The sequence below is a fragment of the Tamandua tetradactyla genome, chromosome 17 (genome assembly GCF_023851605.1).
Source record: "Tamandua tetradactyla isolate mTamTet1 chromosome 17, mTamTet1.pri, whole genome shotgun sequence".
Taxonomy (NCBI): domain Eukaryota; kingdom Metazoa; phylum Chordata; class Mammalia; order Pilosa; family Myrmecophagidae; genus Tamandua; species Tamandua tetradactyla.
In genome coordinates, this window is record NC_135343.1 from 41,949,076 (window position 1) to 41,961,377 (window position 12,302).

At 38.8% G+C, this 12,302-nt stretch overlaps 1 protein-coding gene across 8 annotated transcripts in view; it reads left to right on the forward strand.

Moving 5' to 3' along the window:
• Positions 1-12,302, forward strand: part of APLF (aprataxin and PNKP like factor) — a 176,413-nt gene that overhangs the window by 161,279 nt on the left and 2,832 nt on the right. The gene's annotated exons all lie outside the window — the stretch shown is intronic.

Here is a 12,302-nt window from a genome sequence, read left to right on the forward strand (position 1 = left end):
AGCAATAAAGTATTTTTTTTTTTTGTATACTGTATGGTACGGGTCACATTTCACTCTTTTTCCATGTGACTAACCCGTTATTGTAGCACTATTTGTTGAATTATTTTTGGGAGGTGAGTGGGGGTGGGGGTGGGTTGGGGAAGTGCACAGGTTGGCAGTCAAACCCAGGTCTCCCACATGGCAGATGAGAATTCTGCCACTGACCTACCCTTGCACCCCCAGCAATAAAGTATTTTCAATTAGGGTCTATGCATTGTTTTGTTTTGTTTTAAGACATAATGCTGTAGCACATCTAACAGACTACACTATAGTATAAACATAACTTTTATATGCAGTGGGAAGCCAAAAAATACATGTGACTCACTTTATTGTGATATTCACTTTGTTGTGGTGGTCTGGAACTGAGCCTGCAATATCTCTGAGGTATGCCTGTAGAAACCAAAAGATCTAGACAGAAAGTTCTTAAGAAAGATTAATGAGATTTAAATGAGTTTCTAAAAGCTAAGTATGGGGAGAGTTGAAAGAATATAGGTTATGAGAAAAGTTGACACAATGGTTTTTATCAAAGAAATAAATTTCATGCATAATAAAAGTTGGTCAGTATGCAAACTCTCTGATGCTAAAATATGAATATCTATCTAGGAGTTTCATGCATAAAAGAAAACATCTTTAGCAATAAAACTAGGCATTATTTTAAATAATTATTCTTGTGTGTATTTAGTTTATTTTCGTCCTTAGAGATATTGAACCAAAATATTTCTTCATTTATTGAAAATTAACGTCCTGGATAGTCCTAAGATCTACTAAAAAAGAAAGAAAAAGAAAACCTGAGCAATGATTAGTGTTAAGCTATTAATATGCTCTGAGACGTCTGTTGTCTTATATCCCAATACCAAAAAGTTATTTGAAAAGATTGTTTCTCCATGCAGAATCAGCAATTACATCTAAGCAGCTCTGCAGACTTAGTTCTTGGAATAAGAAATTTTAAACATCATGCAGAAATTGTTAGTTACAAATTTCATTGTAGTCACTGTGATAATTTGAATTCCTTTGCATAAGAAGAGTCAGAAATTACTGCAACCTAATAGTCTATAGTTAATAGCATGTTTTAAACTTGTTAAAGAATTTATTACTTTTTCTAAGTTATTTTTCATCATCATGGTTCATTGTAAGCCATCAAATTTTAAATATGACTGACAGCTGATTTCTCTTGTCCTACCTTCAAGTAGTCTGTCTACCTTCTCCACATTTCATATCACTTCACTGATTTATACACAAAATAAATGTTTCTACTTTGGCCTTAAAATTAGAAATTTGGACTTAGGAAGAGTCTTTGAGACATTCAATCAGTATCCCTTGATTCATAGATTAAGGGAATAAATTCCTTTAGATTAGTGACTTGTTCGTTGTCATGGGTCTTATTTAAGATACAGATATTTGGACTTCTACCCCACTAGTCTAGCCCTCTTTTTCTTAAACTATTTATATCAGGAGACTTTTTGTTGGGTAAGGGGGGATGGACAACCAAATAAGAACAGCCAAAACTAGCATTTTTTGAGGAAATAGATGGGATTCTTTTGATAAATATGCCTTACTGCCTCAGCAAATGATTCTGCTCAATAAGTTGCTATAGATTTCCAGGGTTCAGTGAGACTTAAAGTCCCTTACCAGGATTTAAACAAAACTCTGCTATATAAATCATTATATTGACAGACAGCCCTGTAATCAAAAGCATAGGTTGTAAGAAGGATTTATGTAAAACTAGAGCTGTTCGACAGTTGATTTGCAAGTAGTTCATTTGTTCATTCATTCATATATTCAACAAATATGTATTGAGTGACTTCTACATGTTAGGCATGTAGGAAATAAGGATACAATAGAGTCAATGCTGTGCTGTTATAGACTTTTACAAAGTAGTGCACATGTAAACAATTATATGATGTCAGATGGTGATAACTGCTAAGAAGAAAAAGCTGAGTAAGGAAATAGAATAACAAGAGTGTGAGCATGCCTGAGATTCAGAATTAGATCATTGAAGCCATGAAAGTCAGCATTATCCCATTCAGCAAGTGTTTAAAAAGCTGAAAAAATTGTTCAGACTTCATCTAGAGATATGAATGAATCTGAGGTATATAGGAATAAGATAAATCAGTATACTGGATAAAGGATGATACAGCCCATATTTTCAAACTCTACCCTTCATGCAGATCAAAGGGAGAGATGTTTATTTGGTGCAAAATTTATATTTTGCATAGCATATTATCTAATTTAACTTGTAAAGTCAGTTTACTTGAACACCATAATTACATGGAATCTTGGATAAAGCATGAGATCTTGTTGGTTTGTACAGGTTAATGTGATGCCCTGATATATCCCAGAGTAATTTGGGCAGAGAATGAAAATGTATTTGCAAAGTCCCCTTGAGAGACTGGGGAGAAAGGACTAAATAGTAAACTTCCCCATCTGGGGAATTCCTGATATTCTTGCAAGCAGTGGTGAACTACCAAATCAATAGGCTGAGTCTTCATTCTTTGGGCTTGCCCCTATGAAGCTTATAATTGCAAAGGAGATGCTAAGCCTACTGATAATTATGCCTAAGAATCATCCCCAGAGAACCTCTTTTGCTGCTCAGATGTGGCCTCTCTCTAAGCCAACTTGGCAGGTGAAATCGCTGCCCTGCCTCCAATGTGGGACCTGACTCCCAGGTATAAGAAAGCTGTCTTACTCAGCATAATGTTCTCTAGGTCCATCCATGTTATTACATGCTTCATAAGTTTATTCTGTCTTAAAGCTGCATAATATTCCTTATGCTTTATGCATAACATTATGCTGAGTGAGACTAGCCAAAAACTAAAGGACAAATACTGTATGGTCCCAATGATGTGAACCAACATTAGAGAATAAACTTGGAATATGTCATTGGTAACAGAGACCATCAGGAGTTAGAAATAGGATAAGATAGTGGGTAATTGGAGCTGAAGGGATACGGACTGTGCAACAGGACTGGATACAAAAACTCAGAAATGGACAGCACAATACTACCTAATTACAATGTAATTATGTTAAAACATTGAATGAAGCTGCATCTGAGCTATAGTTTTTTTGTTCTGTTTTTGTATATATATTTTTTGTATTTTTTATTTTTATTTTTTCTCTATATTATCATTTTATTTCTTTTTCTGTTGTCTTGCTATTTCTTTTTCTAAATCGATGCAAATGTACTAAGAAATGATGATCATACATCTGTGTGATGATATTAAGAATTACTCATTGCATATGTAGAATGGAATGATTTCTAAATGCTGTGTTAGTCAATTTTTTTTTTTTTAATTAAAAAAAAAAAACAAAAACAATGTGGGAGGTGCAAGGGTAGTTCAGTGGTAGAATTCTCACCTGCCATGTTGGAGACCCTGGTTCATTTGCCAGCCCATGCACTTCTTTCTTTTGTTTGCCTGCCAACAAGCAAACAAAAGAAAGAAAACACAAACAAACAAAAATTCAACAATGGTGCTGCAATAATGGGATATTCACACAGGAAAAAAATGAAATTGGACCCCTGCCATGCAGCATACAAAATAAAAACAGAGTGGGGATGATTAAATAATTAGCAGACAAAATAAACTGAGTCAAATATTGTTAGAAGGAATAAAGAAAGATCCTATATATACTGATAAAAGGATCAATTACAAACATAACTAGAATATCTAAACTCAGTCTTCAAACATTGAATATAGGGTACATAGAAATAGCCAGGAGCTAATTACATGCAGAATTTAAAAAAAAAAAAAAAAAAGAAAGCTGTCTGACCAAAAGGGGAAAGAGAAATGAGACAAGATAAAGTCTCAGTGGCCGAGAGATTTCAGAGTCAGGAGGTTATCTTTCCAGATTATATATATACCTGTTTCTAATTTATGGTGTGCTGGTGTGGCTAAAGGGAAGTCCCTGAAACTATTGAGCTGTGTTCCAGTAGTCTTGATTCTTGAAGAAGACTGTGTAACTATTTAATTTTTATTGCGTGACTGTGTGATTATGAAAGCCTTGTGTCTGATGCTCCTTTTATCTAAGATATGGACAGATGAGTAAAAAGAATATATATGTATATATGAATAAAAAATAAATAAATGATAGGAGGAGATAAATTGTTGATACCCCCTTTACAATATCATTAGATCAGATGGAAAATCACAACTATGTGATGATATTGTAAAGAGAGTGTCATATTAGATCAGATAGAAAATGAACTTTCTGATAGTTTGACATTAAAGCAGAGATCTGAAAGGAGGAACAGGTAAAAATTGGCTAGATTGAAATTCTGTGGGTCAGTGGGTATGGGATGTATGAGGGTTTGTTTTTTCTTTTTGTTTCTTTTTCTGGAGTGATCCAAATGTTCTAAAAATGATCATTGTGAAGAATGCACAACTATGTGATGTTATTGTGAGTCATTGTATAATATGGTTGGACTGTACATGTGTGGATATTTCCCAATAAAAACATTTTTTTAAACGTGTGTATGTAAAGGGTGTGTCATATTAGATCAGATGGAAAATGAACTTTCTGATAGTTTGACATTAGAGCCGACACCTGAAAGGAGGAGCAAGTCGGGTGGTTATCTGGGGGAGAAGTTTGCCAGGCATTTGGAACAGTGAGTTCAAAGGCCCTAGGGAAGATCATGCTTGGGCTATTTAAGGAGTAGCAAAGGGAGGATAGAATCGGAACAAAGAGCATAAGGAGAGAGTGATAGGAGATGAAATCAGAAAAGCTAACAGTCAACCACTTATGGAAGACCTGCAAATAAGAAATTCAAATTTTATTCAGAGTAAGATAGAAAGTTATTGGAAGGTTTTGAAAGTAACATCTGACTGATATTAAATACATGTGGTTTCTTTGTGGAGATGGACTAGGATAGAAGCAGAAAAACTAGACAGGAGGCTATTGAAAGAATCCAGATGATGATGGTATTTGGCCTGTTTGTTTGAGTGGATGTAGTGGATGTATTTTTAAGATAGAACTAATAGGATTTGTTGACATACTGAATATTGGGTTTGTGTTGGTGGATATAGGAGATTCAAGGCAAGGTTTCTTGCCAAAACAGCTGGAAAGTTGGAAAGTTTGAGAAGTTGTATACTCATTAGTTATAGATGACAAGATTTAGATGAGGAGACTCAAGAGTTTGGTTTTGAAAGTGTTAAGTTTCAGATGCCTGTTCAAATGGTGATAACATAGACAGTTGTGATGGTTAGGGTCCGGTGTCAATCTGGTCAGGTGATGGTGCCCAGTTGTCTGGTCAAGCAAGCACTAAATTAATGATTACTGCAAAGACGTTTTTTTGAATGGTTAATAAACCAGAGTCTGGTTTATTAAATCATCAGTCAGTTGATTGAATCCATGGCTGATTACATCCACAGTCAACTAAGGTAGTCTTTCACAATGAGCAAATCCTATCAATTGTATTTAATCCAATCACTTGAAGATTTTTAAGAGAGAGAGGATGGTTTCAGTATTTAGAAGAGAGAATTTTTGTCTCTACTTCAGCTAGGCAGCCTGTCCTGTGGAATTCATCATTGACCTTCACCAGAGTTACCAGCTAACATCTGCCTTGTGTAATTTGGACTCATGCATCCTCACAGTTGCCTGAGACTCTAAAAAATCTCTTACTTACAGATATCTCCTGATGGTTCTGTTTCTCTGGAGAACCCTGTTTAACCTTTTGTATCAGGAGTGGTTCTTAAGATACAGGATCTTAAAAATGGGTTTTTGCAATTGGTTTTCTACTGTGATTAAATTAAAAAGCACTAATGACTATAATAATCAGGACGGCACTGACAGTCCATGGTGTGAGTTGGCAATACAGATACACAAAATATCACCATTTGATTCTCATTATACTCTTGTTACAAGGCAAGGCTCTGGTTGGCAATGTTTTTGACACCTTAACAGAATTAAAAGGTATTAATGATATTGGCTGGTTGTTCTTATATATGTTGTATGGATACAGTTATGAAAGAAAAAAATGAGCTGAGGTCTTCAAATTCGCAATTAAACACATGCCGTATGAAAGGTGTAAAAGTTTCTGTGTGTACCCTGAAAGAAAAAAAATCTTATTTCCTGTGGTTACAGACTTGAGATCTCTGAAAACCAGACCCAGAGTCTCATTGTATGAGTAGCAGATTTAAAACATGAACTAAATTCTCAACCTTGCAAGGATGTCTGCTGTGAAATTAAGGGCTTTGACAGGAAAAGAATGAGATCCTGAATCATGGGATGGGGACCTATGGGTTGATAATGATAGTGGTGGGGACATTGGAACCTTAGATTGTGCTGAGCCTTTGCTGGATAAACCTGTAATGGTCTGCCCTGAGGAAACAGCCACTCTGCTTCCACCCTACCCTGAGAAAACAGCCTGCCCTAAGGAGACAGCTATCTGACCTCCAGCCTACCTTGAGGAAACAGCTTCCCAACCTCTAGTCCACCCTGAGAAGTCTGCCATCCAACCTCCACCTAAAGAGATTGGCTCTTCAGTGCCTGCAAAACCTGTAATAACCCTAGGGAAACAGCCCCCACTCCTTTGTCTGGAAAGATTAATCCTGTTTTACCAGATGAAACTGCAATGGAATAACCTTAGGTAATTGACTTGAAAGGCATTTTTAATTCTTTTCATGACCCATCCCCACCACTCCTCTTTTCTTCAAGACCTATAATCAGATTAAAATCCCAATGGACTCTGAAAGGTGAGGTACAAAGTGTGACCCATGAGGAGGGTCACCTGCATGAGTTTTCAATTTATATAGATAGTAATCAGGGGAATATTTGTGGGAATGGATATTAATGGTGTGGGTTAGCTGTAGAAGAAATATAAAATTGGATCAGGCTGAATTTATTGATATGGGCCCGTTAAGTAGAGATTTCTGCATTTAATATTGTAGCTCAAGGGGTTAGAAAGGGCTTTAATGGTTTGTTTTGGGTACTTGGCTGAAACTTGGATCAAAAGTTGGCCTGAGGTCAACTTTGACATTACCTGAGGTCAAAATGCCAGAACTGCCTTCTTCTGGATCCCCTCATGGATTCCCTCATCCAAAGGCTTAGAGAGATTGGAATGTTAGAGTGAATATATCATGGAAAACCTGCTCATACACCCCAGGAATGTCTAGAGGACACACCTTTTACCAAGACTTTGAGGAATAAATTTGTGAAACTAGTTCCATCATACCTGAAGAGTTCTGTAGTTGCCTTTCTCTGTAAATCAGATATTACCATGGGAACTTCTGTCCCTGAGCTTGAATCCTTTAACACAATGGGGATTATTAGATCCTGAGTTGGCAGAAGCCAGGTGACAACAGTTAATCACCGTAGACAAGGAGGGCGTGGCTACTTGGACAACAGACTCAAAGAAGCAGCCAGGGTAATCTGACAGAGAGTTATGACATTGGCTAATAGATCATGGGGTGCCTAGAAGTAAAATGAATGGGCATTCTACTAAATTCTTTGAGCTGTATAAGAGTTCTAGGTCAAGTGAACAGAAGTCTAACTTGAATTACAAAAACAGAGTGCCATGGCCCCTTAATCAATTCCCATACATGAGACAGTTTAGAGACCCAAAGCCCCTTGAATGAGGGGGAAGGCCAGATACCCTTGTGGTAGGACCCTGTGATACTATCAAAAATTTATACTGTTAATCTTCCTCTTAAACTTCTCCAGGGAGACATATAGCCTTTTACCAGGGTGACTGTGCACTGGGGAAAAGAAAATGATCAGATATTTTGGGGACTACTAGACACTGGCTCAGTAAAATGACATTAATTTCAGGAGACCCAAAATATCACTCTGGTCCATCAATCAGAGTAGGGGCTTATAGAGGTCATGTGATTGATGGAGTTTTAGCTCAGGTCCATCTCACAGTGGATCCAGTGGGTCCTTGGACCCATTCTATGGTTATTGCCCCAGTTCTGGAATGCATAATTGGAATAGACATACTTGGGAACTGGCAGAATCTCCACATTGGTTCCCTGGCTTGTGGAGTGGGGGCTGTTATGGTAGAAAAGACCAAGTGGAAGCCACAAAAACTGCCCCTTCCTAGCAAAATAATAAGTCAAGCAATACTAGAATCCTGTAGGGATTACAGAGATTAGAGCCCCTCTTAAAGACTTGGAGGATACAGAGGTGATAATTCCCATCACATTCCCATTCAGCGCTCCTGTTCGGCCTGTGCTGAAAACAGATGGTTCTTGGAGGTTGACAGTGGATTATCATAAACTTAATCAGGTGGTGACCCAGTTACAGATGCTGTTCGAGATGTGGTGTTATTGCTTGAGCAAATCAACACATTCCCTGGTACCTGGTATGCAGCTGTTGATCTGATGTGCCAGTTTGAAACTATTATGTACCCCTAGAAAAGCCATGTTTTAATTCTGATCCAGTTTTGTGGGGCCAGACCTATTGTTTAAGGTGGAAAACTTTAATTGGAATGTTTCCATGGAGATGTGACACATCCAGTTGTGGGTATGACCTTTTGACTAGATGGGCTCCACCCATTCAAGGTGCACCTTAATTAGTTTACCAGAGTCCTTTAAAAGGAAAACATTTTGGAGAAACCTCAGATGCAGATGCTTGGAGAACAGTTGCTTCAGAGCTGATGGAGACACAGATCATTTGGGGATCCTTGGAATGCCAAGAGAGAGCACATGCCTAGACATGGGCAGAGCCCAAAAGACATTGCTGTGTGCTTCCATCTCATGCTTACCATGAGATGCTAAGCAAGCCGGAATCTGGATAGAGCCAAAGGAAGCCAGAAAATGAAACCCACACCTGGAGGAACCCCACCAGGAAGCAGGCTGAAAGCAATAGAACTCAGGAGCAAGGGACCAGCAGATGCCAGCCAGGTACCTTCCCAGCTGACAGAGGTGTTCCAGATGGCATCAACCTTTCTAGAGTAAAGGTAACCACTTGTTGCCTTAATTTGGACATTTTCATCACCTTAGAATTGTAAACTTGTAGCTTAATAAATTCCTCTTTGAAAAGCCATTCCATTTCTGATATGTTGTATTCTGTCAGCTTTAGCAAACCAAAACATCTAGCAAATGCTTCTTACTTAATAGCTGTTAGTAAGAACTGCTAGAAACAGTTTGCTTTCAGTTGGCAAGGCTACCAAGTATATCTTCACCGTCCTGCTTCAGGAGTATATCAGCTCTCCAACCCTATGTCATAATCTTTTCTGCAGGGACATTGATCATTTCTCCCTCCCAGAAGACATCACACTGGTCCATTATTGTGATGATATGTTGGTCGAACCTAGTGAGCAAGAAGTAGCAACCACTAGACTTACTGGTGAAAGGGGAAGCACTGCAGCCTCTTTCTGGGATGTCCCTGAAGAATAGTGGTGAGGGAAAATCCTCCCAATGGGCAAAACTTCAAGCAGTACATCGGGGTGTTCATTTTGTTTGGACAGAGAACTGGCCCGAGGTGCATTTGTATAGTGACTCATGGTTTGGCTGGATGGGCGGAGACTTGGAAGGAACATGATTGGAAGATTAGTGACAGAGGTCTGGGGAAGAGGTATGTAGATAGAACTTTCTGAGTGGGCAAGGAACATGAAGATATTTGTGTCCCATATGACTGCTCACCAGACTGTGAGGTTTTTATAATCAGTTGGATAAGATATACCTTTTATGGAAACCAGTCAGCCTCTTTCCCCAACCACTCTTCTCAATTGCCCAATGGGCTCATGAACAAAGTGGTCATGGTGTAGGGGAAGTTTGCAGGGACTCAGCAACATGAACTTCCACTCACCAAGGCTGACCTGGCTACAGCCATTGCTGAGTGCCCAGTCTGCCAGCAGCAGAGACCCACACTCAGTTCCCGATATGGCACCATTCCCCGAGGTGATCATCCTGCTACCTGGTGGCAGGTTGATTACATTGGACTACTTCCATCATGGAAGGGACATCAGTTTGTTCTAATTGGAATAGACACATACTCTGGATATGGGGTTGCCTTCCTTGCATGCAGTGCCTTCACAAAACTGTCATCCATTGACTTATGAAATGCCACAAAGCTATCATCCATGGACTTACGGAATGCCATACACCATCGTGGTATTCCACACAGCATTGTTTATGATCAAGGAACCCACTTCACAGTAAATGAAGTGTGGGAATGGGCACATGCTCATGGAATTATCTGATCTTACCATGTTCCCTATCATCCAGAAGCAGGTAGGTTGATAGAATGGTGGAATGGCCTTTTGAAGACTCCATTATGGTGCTGACTAGGTAGCAATGCTTTGCAGGGTTGGGGCAGTGTCTCCAGGAGACCGTATGCTCTGAATCAGTGTCCACTGTATGGTACTGTTTCCCTCATAGTCAGGATTCACAGATCCAGGAATCAAGGGATGGAAATGGAAGTGGCACCACTCACTGTCACCTCTAGTGATCTACTGGAAAAAAGTTTGCTTTCTGTCCCTGCAACCTTAAGTTCTGCTGGTCTACACAGGCCTTAGTTCCAAAAGGAAGAGTCCTCCCACCAGGAGACATGGTTCCATTGAATTGGAAGTTAAGGTTGCCACCTGGCCACTTTGGTCTTCTCATTTCTCTGAATCAACAGGCAAAGAAGGGGGTTACTATAATGGTTGGGGTGACTGATTCTGACTATCAAGGGGAATTAGGACTGCAACTACACAATGGAAGTAAAGAAGAGTTTTCCTGGAATACAGGAAATCTCGTAGAGTGTCTCTAAGTACTACCATGCTGTTGATAGAGTCATTGGAAAACGCCAACAACCCAATCCAGGCAGAACTACCAATGGCTCAGAAACGTCAGGAATAAAGGTTTAGGTCACCCTTCTAGGCGAAGAACCATGACCAGCTGAGGTGTTTACTGAGCATAAAGGGAACATGGAATGGGGAGTGGAAGAAGGTAGTGATAAATATGAACAGTACCTGTTACAGAAACAAGCACTGTGATTGTATAAATATTCTTCCTTGCTTTATTATGAGTATGTTTGTATTTGTACATAAAGTGAATATCTTTTGTTTTCTTCTTATCCCCTTATCATATGACATAGTTGAACTGTTCATATCGTAGTATTTAAGTTATAAAATACCAGATTTAAGAATGAATGTTACCCAAGGGCTTGCACCTGATTTTGGAGATACTTAGTGCATTTCCTGTTGTATACAGGACTGTTGAATATTGTTAGGTGAAATAATACTCAGATGTGTTTGTATTGTCTGTTACTGTGTTCTGTTTAGAGATTAATTATGGTTAAAGGTGATGTGTACAGCAGCCAAAGTGACAAGGGGGTGGACTGTGATGGTTAGGTTCATGTGTCAACTTGGCCAGGTAATGGACATTTCATGGCTGGTTAATAAGACAGAGGCTGGTTTATTAAATCATCAGTCAGTTGATTGTACCCATGGCTGATTACATCTACAATCAGCTAATGGGGGTGTCTTCTACAATGAGCAAATCCTGTCAATTGGCTTTAGTCTGATCAGTTGAAGACTTTTAAGGGAGAGGTGATGATTTCAGCAGTTAGAAGAGAGAACCTTCTTTACTTCAGCCAGCCAGCCTCTCCTGCAGAATTCACTGAACACCTTTGACATTGTTGCCAGGGTGCAGACTGCCCTATGGAATTTGGTTCATGTATTCCCTCAGTTGTGCGAGACGCTTTTATAAAATCTCATATTTACAGGTATCTCTTGTTCGTTCTGTTTCCCTAGAGAACCCTAATTAATAAAACAGTTAATATAAATGAGTCTGGAATTCAGGGCAAGAGTCAGGGCTTAAGGTATAAAGGATGTAAGACTGGATGGAATCATCTAAGGAGTAAGTTGGAGAAGAATTTCCAACCTGAAATTTGGTACACTACAAAATTTAGAAGTTGGGAAGATGAAAAAGATGTGGCAAAGGAGACTGAGAAGGAATAGCCAACAAGGTAGGAGGAGAAGCTGAAGTTTTATTTAAGTTTTGTTTAAGAAACTGTTTATTAAGATATCATTAAATAGTCATGTATATGTCATACTTCCAAGAATAAAACGGACAAGAATAGAGATATTGATTTTCTTTCCTCCTGCATTAGTTAGGGTTCTCTAGAGAAACAGAATCAACAGGAAATATTTGCAAATATAAAATTTATAAAAGTGTCTCATGTAACTGTGGGAACATAGAGTTCAAAATCTGTTAGGGCAGGCTGTGAAGCTGACGATTCCGATGGAGGGTCTGGATGAACCTCAAAGGAGAGGCTTGCCAGCTGAAGCAGGAAGAGAGCCTGTCTTTTCTGAATCCTCCTTAAAAGGCTTCCAGTGATTA